The following is a 10,108-nucleotide window of genomic DNA, read 5'->3' as shown; positions in this document are numbered from 1 at the left end:
AACATTTTGCTGTGATTCTCCAGTTCATTTCTCTGTGACACGGCTTCAGGCTGTTAGTGTTGTACAGAAAATCCAAACAACTTATACCACTTCACGAGTTGTTCAATCATGACAAACAGAAGATATGGCCTGATCAGTGAAACAAGAAAGACTGCTATTTGAATTTTTCTTTGGCAGAAAGACGACTCGAATCATCAGCACATTCGTAATCAAACATTCTCTTCTTATGTCGCACCCTGGTTTCTGGAAACACCTGCTCAGTACCCATATGCTCTGCTATTTCACGTGCATTTGTGACCACAGAGTTATATCCTGTATTTTGATAGTCTTCCAAACCTTCATTGTAGCACCAACTTCTGCCTGTAGTACGTCAATTGACACATCTGGTGACTGAATTAATTTGCTGGTTTATTGACGTGAAATAGTATATCGTACCACATGTACACAGTCAGAACAAAAGGCCACGTAGTAACATGGTCTAAAAGCGCACCGGCTTCTGTTGCTGTATTGCCATCTTTCTTTCGAGCGCATATTCTCGCAAAGATGACAAAGCATTGCACAATTCTTCAAGGTGATAATGCAATGGCTTCGCAGCATCAATTCTCGACCCTCAACGAGTGTCCGATAACCCTTTAACAGATATTGGCATATGTTCTTGAGTATATCCCAACGTGAAGGTGAAGAAGAAAAGATAATATATATCTGTTAATCAGACCAAAAAAGTCAACGGCATATTTCGATGACTTTGCCGCGTCTGAGATCACAGATTCCAAGTGTGAGCTCCACAGGGTACATACAAGGCACGGTCATTTATTTCTAGCATGTGGCTTGAACTCCTTTATTCTTTCCTCTCATATTTGCAGCAACCGTTATCATAAGCTTGGCCTCTCATGTCAGCAATGTCTATTCCTAAGTTGTTTGCCTTTTCAAGAAATGCTTCCAATAACCCTCGCCAGTTGTATCATGAACATTAAGAAAAACCAACAAACGCTTCACGAATATTGACACCATCTTCACCGTTGTATTCAACAAAGCGTAACACCACAGACATCTGTTCTTCATGTGACACGTCGGAGGTACAGTCCAAATAACTGAATAATATTTTGCTTTTTTAAGCTGCGCTATGTTGGCCTCTTGAATGTTACTGGCAACAAGTTGAATCAGCTCGTTTTGGATCTGTGGACTGAGGTACTGAACATGTGTCTCTGCCTTCTTATCCTCTGTAAAAATTCGCTGAGGACAGTATCATACTTTGCAAGCATTCAAACAGTCCCAAAAAGTTGCCATTCGAAGGATCGCCGAGCTTTTCATTACTTCCTCGAAATGCCAAGTTTCTTTCGGACAAGAAAATAACGGCATCAACCATGTGTTTGACAACATTTCTCCAGAAATCTCTTTCTTTCAGAAAAGCCTGCAATTCGAGTTGGTCAATAGATGTACGGTTTACTATGCCTGACTGAAGGTCAAACCATTTCACCATACAGTCTTGATGACTTTGCCTGTTTCATGCTGCTGAAGTCTTTTGACAGTGCTTTCCAAGCAGATGTTCCACGACGTAGCAGTATGTTGCCAGTGCCAAGATAATTTACAACAAAAACAAAAAATGGCATCTTTCTGAACTGAGTACATTAACCATGAATGTCGTATTTTCCTCGCCATTTGCCATGGTTCGATAGAAATGAGTACTTGTGAACCTCCGTCTTTCCCTCGTTAAATGGAAATTCGTAACTTTCATTCTGCTGCGGTGGGCCACGTGCAACAATGTCACACACTTACCTGTCCAATATTATAGACGGCCAATCTCCTGGATCATCAGTCAGTGGTTCGATTCAGATACTCTTTCCCGGCAGCAGCTGAATACTGTCACAGTTTGTTTGGTATAATAACTAGCTTCATCTTCGACCTCACTTGAAGCACTTCGGATACTTCTGGATACGATTCGTCGCTGCTAGCACTGTCTGTTTCATGTGTCTGTACCTGTACGTTGGATTGCAGCACAAAATACGTTGACACTTTGGAATTTTCTCAAGTTTCCTTCTCGCATCTTTTGCTGCCTTTCGTTTTCTAGCTCCGCTCTTATACATTCTCTTAGACATCACAAGCAAGCTTCTGCGTTGGTAAACATAAAAAACTAAACAACTAAATTAATAACATTTATTCCGCCGACCGCCATTATGACGCAAATACACATTCTTTGAATGGGTCCAACTAAAATTCGAAACTGACTGACAGACAACTGATGTAGCCAATAGCATTATGATGTATCATAATGACTTCACGGTTTTGTCAGTAAAGCCGACGTGGATTGTGCAATAGCGTCAATAAATGTCACTTACCTAGTTATACCTTACATTTTTTTGCCACTTTTAGGGGCCCCCTTCCTTGCGGGGCCCCTCCGTTTGGAGGGTACAGGAGGGTGCTCGCTACGCTCTGCTATTTGTATTACAGTAGTGCCCAGAGATGCCCTATCAGCATCGGGGCCCCATTGTATTGGTTATTGTATTAGTGTACAGACTATGACAAGCCGTAAACTGAAAAGCATACTGTCTATATGGTGACAAGACTATGGGTACGAGGTCTAGGTTTATTTGGTCCTGCCTCATTGCAGGGGGGCTGGGCTAGATGATCTCTCAAGGTCTTTTGCAGTCCTACATTTCCTGTGATTTTATGCTACATCTACACTGCAATTAAAAAAACCCAGGGGCGCCAAGTCTCAGAGGCTGGGTCACCGCTGACTCGTGCTCACTGGGCTTGGGCTGCGGGGCTATCAGATTTTAGCTTAGCTGTTTGGGCTCAGACACTCACCAGGTCTGGGCCCTGAGACCTGTGAGTGTCCTACACTGCAATTTATAGCTTCACAGCCTGTGCCATGCAAGCCTCAGTCAGCTGTCCTGCAGTGTAAATGTACCCTGACAGACTGGAGAGGTAGATTGAAAGGGCACAATGAAAGAGCTGAAGAGATGGGAAGAGGAGTAAAAATTCTAAAAGTGCCCATGTGACTTAGGCTCCAAAGTTTCCATTTTCAAAAGTCACGTAGTACTAAGAAGCCCTAAGTATCATTGAAAGTCATTGGGGACTAAGGGCCATATTTGTAAAGGTATTTAGGTGCCTACATATGCTTAGTAGGAGTCTGAAAAGAGGCTAGGTTGCCTAACTCTCCTGAATAGATAAAACTTTCATTTCCACTTTTCTCAGTGCACTGCTGCTCAGTCATCCGTAATATAATTTATTGGCTGGTTAAGGAGTCAGAATAATTTTCACCTCATAACCCAACTCTTGTCAGTTTAAAGGGCCATTTAAAACAGAACTTAAAGTTCAAAGGATGTGACCTCTCCTGTTCCTCAAAAGAAGCTGCTTTATTAGGCCTTGGAGATGCATATCTCCCAGTTTCTCATATCTTAGCCAGACTTGTTTATATCGTTTGGCCCAGCTGCATGATCTTGTACAGTAGCTGACAGTCTGTTGGGAACAGAATGAAACAGCTAAAGCAAGCAGACAGGAACGACCTTGAAGGAGGGAAACAATGTCTGATGTTAATACCCTCTGCAAAACTCTGGCTACTTGTTTTAGCCAGTATAGTGTCCCGTCATTGCTCTACAGTTTTCCTCACCAAGAGTTTATCATTAGACCCTTTAATTTTCCCCCACGAAAGATCAATCTCAAAATATTCAAGAAGTGCCAGTTAGGATCCCTCCTTACCTTCTATTGACTCGAGCTAGTAACTTTGAATCTTTAATCCATGTAACGATGGAGTCTTCATGAATTTCCCCAAACTGACAGCATAATTTAAGATTTCCAGAACAATCAGGGAACAGCTCAGCATGATTTTCTTCAGTAACGTGGGGGCTTGAAATGAAATATCTAGTTAAGATCAGAAAATACTACTACTACTTTGCCATTTTCAGAGGGACCTCAAAATTCAGCTACATAATTTAAACTGTTAAAGACTGTAAATATTTAGGAATAAATATTAATGCAAATTACCCTCCAATGTGGAATAAAATATAAAAGACTTGGAGGAATGAAACAAGTATGAAATTTCTTGGTTAGGTAGGGTAGCCTTGGTAAGATGAATGTCCTCCCAAAGTTATTATTTTGTTTCAATGCAATCCTGTTGGGTATCCCTGAATGACATTAAAACATGTCAGGATGCACTATTAAATTCCTATGGAAACAAATGACAAGGGTTAGTTCTAACATTCTGTATAAGCCTACAAAGAGGTATGGACTAGCTTTCCCTAACTTTGGCTTATTATTATGCATCACAATAAAGAAATGTGAATCTGTTGGTTAATAATTGAGACATGGACGCAAACACTGCTAAAATGAGAACAAACGGAGATATTTTAAATATGATTGGATTAAATGAAATGTACGGTCACCGAAAAACAAAATATCACTCTATTCTCGCAGGAACTACCTTAGTGGGCTTTGGACATATTTCTAAATTTCTTACTTGGGGCCAAGGCCCTCCCCTTAGCTATTTCATTAAATAATGATGAAAATATCCCTAGGAAATATCAAAGTGACTGTTCGTATGTTTGGTTAAGAGCTGTGATTACTTCATTCAAACAGCTGTTCTGGGTCCTTATCTTGAAATCATACACAGAGAGAATAAATTAATGTAAATAATATAAAGATCCCATATTTTCAATATTGAAAAGTCAAAGATTTTGCTGGATATTAGGTGGCCCTATTTAGGCCTTTAATCACATTTGAGGAGTTGACGCAGGAGCAAGCAAGAACAAAAGATTTAATTTCTAAAATATATACAATTTTGACTGAAAAGGACATTGATAAGAAAACAACCCAGATGAAAAGATGAGAGATGGATGTGAACAAAGAAATTGTTCTGGATGAGTTTGTCTCTATGTGGGAAAGGGCATATACATCTACAATTTGTGTGGCCCCTAAAGAAATTTTTTTTTATAAATTATTATCTAGATAGCATTTGACTCCAGTTAAGTAAGTTCCAACATACTTTTGCTACTAGGGAAGTACTTTGTTGGCAGGCTTTATTGTGTGCATGTGGTGGCTGTGTCCAGGAATTAGATAGTTTGGGGAGGAAATTATTAAAGAGATCCTCTTACGACAAAATGCCAGCTTCCTAGAGATCCCCTGACCTGCTTACTTAATACATTTTAAACAGAAGGACAAATTAATTTCTTTTGTACTGTTAGCAGCTAGACTTTTTATTGTACATGACTGGAAATGCATAATCCCTCTTGTGGAATTGTGGTATAGTAAAATATGCAATAGAAAAGCTTTCCCATCAAGTATGTACACTAGAGAAATGCCAACAAGAGGACAGGTATTTAGACATTTGGTCACTCTTTCTAGCATATTCAGAAGGAGGGTTCCCCAGCCAGCAAGCTGGAATCTTTAGCCAGGTTCTCTGAATATTGTCCTGATCCTGAATAAGTTATAAGGAATGTACAATGTAGTATGTTAAAATTTTATTTTAACTTTGCCTTAATACATTTTTTAAAAAAAAAGCCGTAATGTAAGCATAGCATGTTCTTATTCAACACACCTTCTCCCTGATTAGAGGGCCAGTCAGTTAAACCATAATAAAGCTGCACAGGTATCACTAAGGTGTAATTATGTGAACATAGTGTGGTTACCCAAGTAGCACTGATTTTGCCTAAACTCCTTTATCACCTAGGGTGACTAGATAGAAAGTGTGAAAAATCGGGATGCGGTGGAGGGGGATGCAGATAGGTGCCTATATAAGAAAAAGCCGTAAATATCGGGACTGTCCCTATAAAATCAGGACATCTGGTCACCCTAGTTAGTGAGCAGACTCCTTATTGCTATTGATGATATGAGAGAGGAAAGATAGCAGATTGATTCTCAGATTCCAAATGGAGTTCGCTGTTGTTAAAAACAAAAACAACCACCCTCCCCAAACAAAGCCCCCATATTTTACTCATAAGTTGAGGGCATTTCTAACTCCCAACCTTAACCACAAGCCATTCCTCTATGGACTGAAAAGAAGAGAATTACTACACCAGAACTGATTCACCCGATCATCAATACTATACTAAATGTTCACATGTTAGTTCCATGCAGTAACCATAGATTACAAACATACAGTTTAAATCGAAGTGGATCAGATACACGTGTATAAAACTTGCCCAGTCTGCTGTATGCCTGGACATTTGCAGAACAATATACAGAACCTAAACAGATGTTTTAGTACCTACATTCTACATGGCCTACATTATTTGAGGATAGGACACATTCTTCCCTCTTTCTTAATGCAGTAGGTCCTCTTGTAACTACTCTGAAACTAGGTCCTCTTGTAACTTCTGGTTTGCCTACATTGTTAATTACAGACATTTACAGGACTGCAGTTGTACAACAGACCTCTCTGCACAAAGTTCCAAACCAGAACTAGTCATTTATTGTGTCTGCTACAGCACATGTCCCCTAATCCCCTTTTAAGGTCATTGCTAGCGCAAAAATTGTCATGCAAAGAAGACATCTTTTCTATCACCTATAAACACAGGAATGCATTCAATTGAATAAGTGATTGGTGAAAGCAGAGATCCAGCTCTACTGCTACATCACTGCAGCCGTGCCACTGTAGCACTGCTGTGTAGTTGCTGCCTATATCAACGGAAGGGGTTTTTCCATCAATGCAAGTAATCCACCCCTCTGAGAGGCAGTAGCTAGGTTGATAGAATTCTTCCATTGAACTAGCTGCATCTACAGTGAGGGGTAGGTCAGCATAGCTACATTGCACAGGCACATCCCTGAGTGATGTAGCCCAGTGCCCATGGGGGCAATGGAGCATAGTGCAGGGGGGTCAGTCCCTGGAACGAACGGCTGGCCAGGGGCATGGCATGGCAGGGGAAGCCCTGCTCCACCCAGTCCAGTGTGAAGGCACTATTTACAAACCAGCAGTTGCCGGACACAGTGGCCTGCCCAGACCTGTGCTGCAAGTGTGCCCCTTCCCCTTAGGGGTGGGCCCATGCCATGCCACAGAGCCCCCCCACCCAACACTGGAACAGCCCTCCGATTTCCTATGGCCAGAGCCCCCTGGACCCACTATGCCCAGTGCCCCCCCAGACCCTGCCACAAATGCACAGTGCCCTGCACAACACCACCCCTGCCCAGGGCCCCCACTCCCTAGTGCCCCAGCACACACATCTTCCTCACCCCCTCACAGCCCAGCACCCCACCCCTGGCCCTCCAGACAGCTCCTCCCCCACACCCTGCCTCCTGGCCACACTCACCAGCCCTACTGGGAGGTGACTGTCTGCCAGGCTGAGCTGCCAGTGCCGGTCCTGGGGCAGGAAATCGCTCTGGCCCCTCAGGAGTGGTGAGATCAGCCAGGCCAGGGTCTGCCCCAGCCAGTCTCCCTCAGGACCCACTTGCCTGGAGGAGCCCAGCCAAGCCCCCCCAACTGGCTGAGACTGGCCAGGCTTCTTCACCTGTCCTAGGTGGCTCAGCTCCTGGAAACAAGTGGGGCCCCACAGATGGTGGGAAGCAGAGACTGCCCAGAGCTGGAGGTGCACTGGGGTCTATCCAGGGTCAGAGAGAAGCCAGCGGGTGGGGCCAGGGGGTGAAGAGGAACCCTCGGCGGGCAGGCCAAGAGGAGCAAGTGATGAGTGGGGTGGGGGGAGCCAGTGGGCTGGCAGGGTCTCAGGACACAGTGCAAGCAAAGCAGGCTGGGGCCCCTTCTGAGCATGGGTCCGGCTTCATAGTCCCATTGTAAACTTGGCACTGGATGTAGCTAGGTCGACCTATATCTTAGTTGTAGAGCCTTCAAAAAGATTACAAGCTTGCTTAGAGTCTTTGAACAGCTTGTCAGCCTCCTTCCAGTCACGCTCCACCCCTGCTCCGATGCCTCGCCTCTTAATGATTTAAACGTAGTTTGTGTTACAACATGAATGTGAAATGTAATTTAAAAAAAATGAAAAGAAAAGCTCAGACCCAGCAAAATCTTACATCAACCATAAATGCTTAGTTGTGTTACTTTTACACTACTGCCATTTTGTGTTTTGTCCTCCCAGATTGTAAGCTCTTTGGGACAGAAACTGGGGGCCTGGTTCTCATTTTATTTATGCTGGTTTAATGCCAGTTTAACTTCATTGACTCAGCAGAGTCACTCAGGATTTATACTGGTGTAAGCAAACGCAGAACTGGGCCTTTTGTCATCTTACATTGCTGCAAAGTGTTATGCATATCCAGAGCACTATATAAATAATAGTAATAGGTTACCAGCAGTATAAACACTTTTGGTCCCAAACACAGTGTAATTATATTGGGGAGCCACAGGGTGGTGGCACAATTGTGAAACCAACCCATTTCAGGGGTAGAACAACATGATACTACTGTGTTTGCTATTATATTGCATGGATTCTGTTGGAATAATCATAATGTACTTTATGTTCCTGAGCCTTGACTCGAACAGAGGAAACTACATTATAAAAGGCATAAAATTTAATAAAATATGATACATTTATCAACTAAGGGGAGCCAGGGACTGAACAGATTTGCAGCATGGTATAGCAGTGGTTATTACTTCAGAGAATGGACATTTCATATATTAATGCATGACATCAATAGCTGATTTAGTTTAGCTGAAGGAGTCTTGTGGTGTGTTGGAAATGTCTTTGAATTTATACTGTAGTCTGAGGGATGTGAAAGAAAAAAATCAACAATAGAGAGACAGCTCCCTCCTACCTTTGCTGTTTTTTTTCGCAGATATTTTTCTTTGCTCTTCCCTCTCTTTCCTCTGAATGATGCCTGCATTAGCTTTCAGGGCCTTTTTAATGCAACTGGAGTTCTTGCTGAGGTTTTCCTTTGCTTCTAGCTGGGGTTTCTTAGACAGCACCTGTGACAACATTTTCTTCTTACCCCCATCAGCCGAATGTCCACTGTTTGCTGTTTCTTGCTGACACTTAACGTCCTCAGGCCCAGCAAGTAAGTGCTTGCAGGATTTTGACCCCTCTTGAGTTTTTGTCCTCTCTTCTCTTAGTGTGAATGGATCAGCTGTGGTCAATGCTAAAGAGCACTGCTGAGATTTGCTCTGTGGCAGCTCCTCCTGAAAATGGCTGTTCTCTGAGGCATATGTTGGGAGGCTAACTAAAACCCCTGTTACATGGTCTGATGAAATCATGTTTTGACTCCTGCCTGCCATGAGTTGTCTGGTTTTATGATATTCACTAGAGTTAGTTGTATTTCCACTCCTGTATGTATTACAGGGTGTTCCAATTTGCTGAGCGGAAGGAGTCCGGGATGGATCAGACTGTCCAGTACAATAACTTGTAATATGTTCCTCTTCCTCTGGAGTAATCAAAGCACGCATATAAGGCTCCACTTCACCTTCACCTAGACTATATTCAGTGGCTTCTTGGATTTGTTCTGTTTTCTTTTCACACAAGATTGTTTCATCCTTGTTTTCTTCAGCTGTTTTATGGCATTGACACTGCAATGGTTCAGGTGTAGTTTTCAACTTGTTCATATTTTCATTCCCCTTAAGTACCATTTGTGTGGATTCAGACTGCACTAGGCTTTCTACACTGGAGTATTCTTTTACCAGTGTGTTGATAGTGGATCCTTCTGTTTGGCTCATAGGTTCTGCAGAAACAGATGAAGTTTCTTGTAAGTTCATATGTTGGGTGGAAAGGATGGAACTATCCACCTTGTCACCAACATCTTTACAGTCTTGACTTGCAGTACTATTATTTTCATTCCCAACATGTGTCATAGGCTGAAAGAAGCTAACTGGTGTCACCAGCCCAGAGTCGTAAGTGGAACCTGCTGAAGAGTCCATTCTTAACTTTCTTTCAATCTTGCAACCATGGTCAAAGATAACTGCATTTCCTTCTGATGCTCCATGCTGAGAATCTAAAGGCTGAATTTCTGAAATGCTGTCCAGTCCTGGGACACCTAAAGTTGCAATATTTTGTACCTCATCTATTCCAAGATCTCTCTTTTCTCTATCCATTTTGTTTTCTTCATCTCTTGGTTTTTCTAATAAAATTTCAGTTAAAAATTGCTCCTCAGACAATGCCTTGAACACCACCTGCTGTACACCTGTCTCTGTCTTACTGTTTTCTTGATCTGGATTTTTCAGTCTGTCCTGATATGTTAC

The sequence above is a fragment of the Gopherus evgoodei genome, chromosome 6 (assembly GCF_007399415.2).
Source record: "Gopherus evgoodei ecotype Sinaloan lineage chromosome 6, rGopEvg1_v1.p, whole genome shotgun sequence".
NCBI lineage: Eukaryota > Metazoa > Chordata > Testudines > Testudinidae > Gopherus > Gopherus evgoodei.
Note: the sequence above shows the minus strand (reverse complement) of the source record.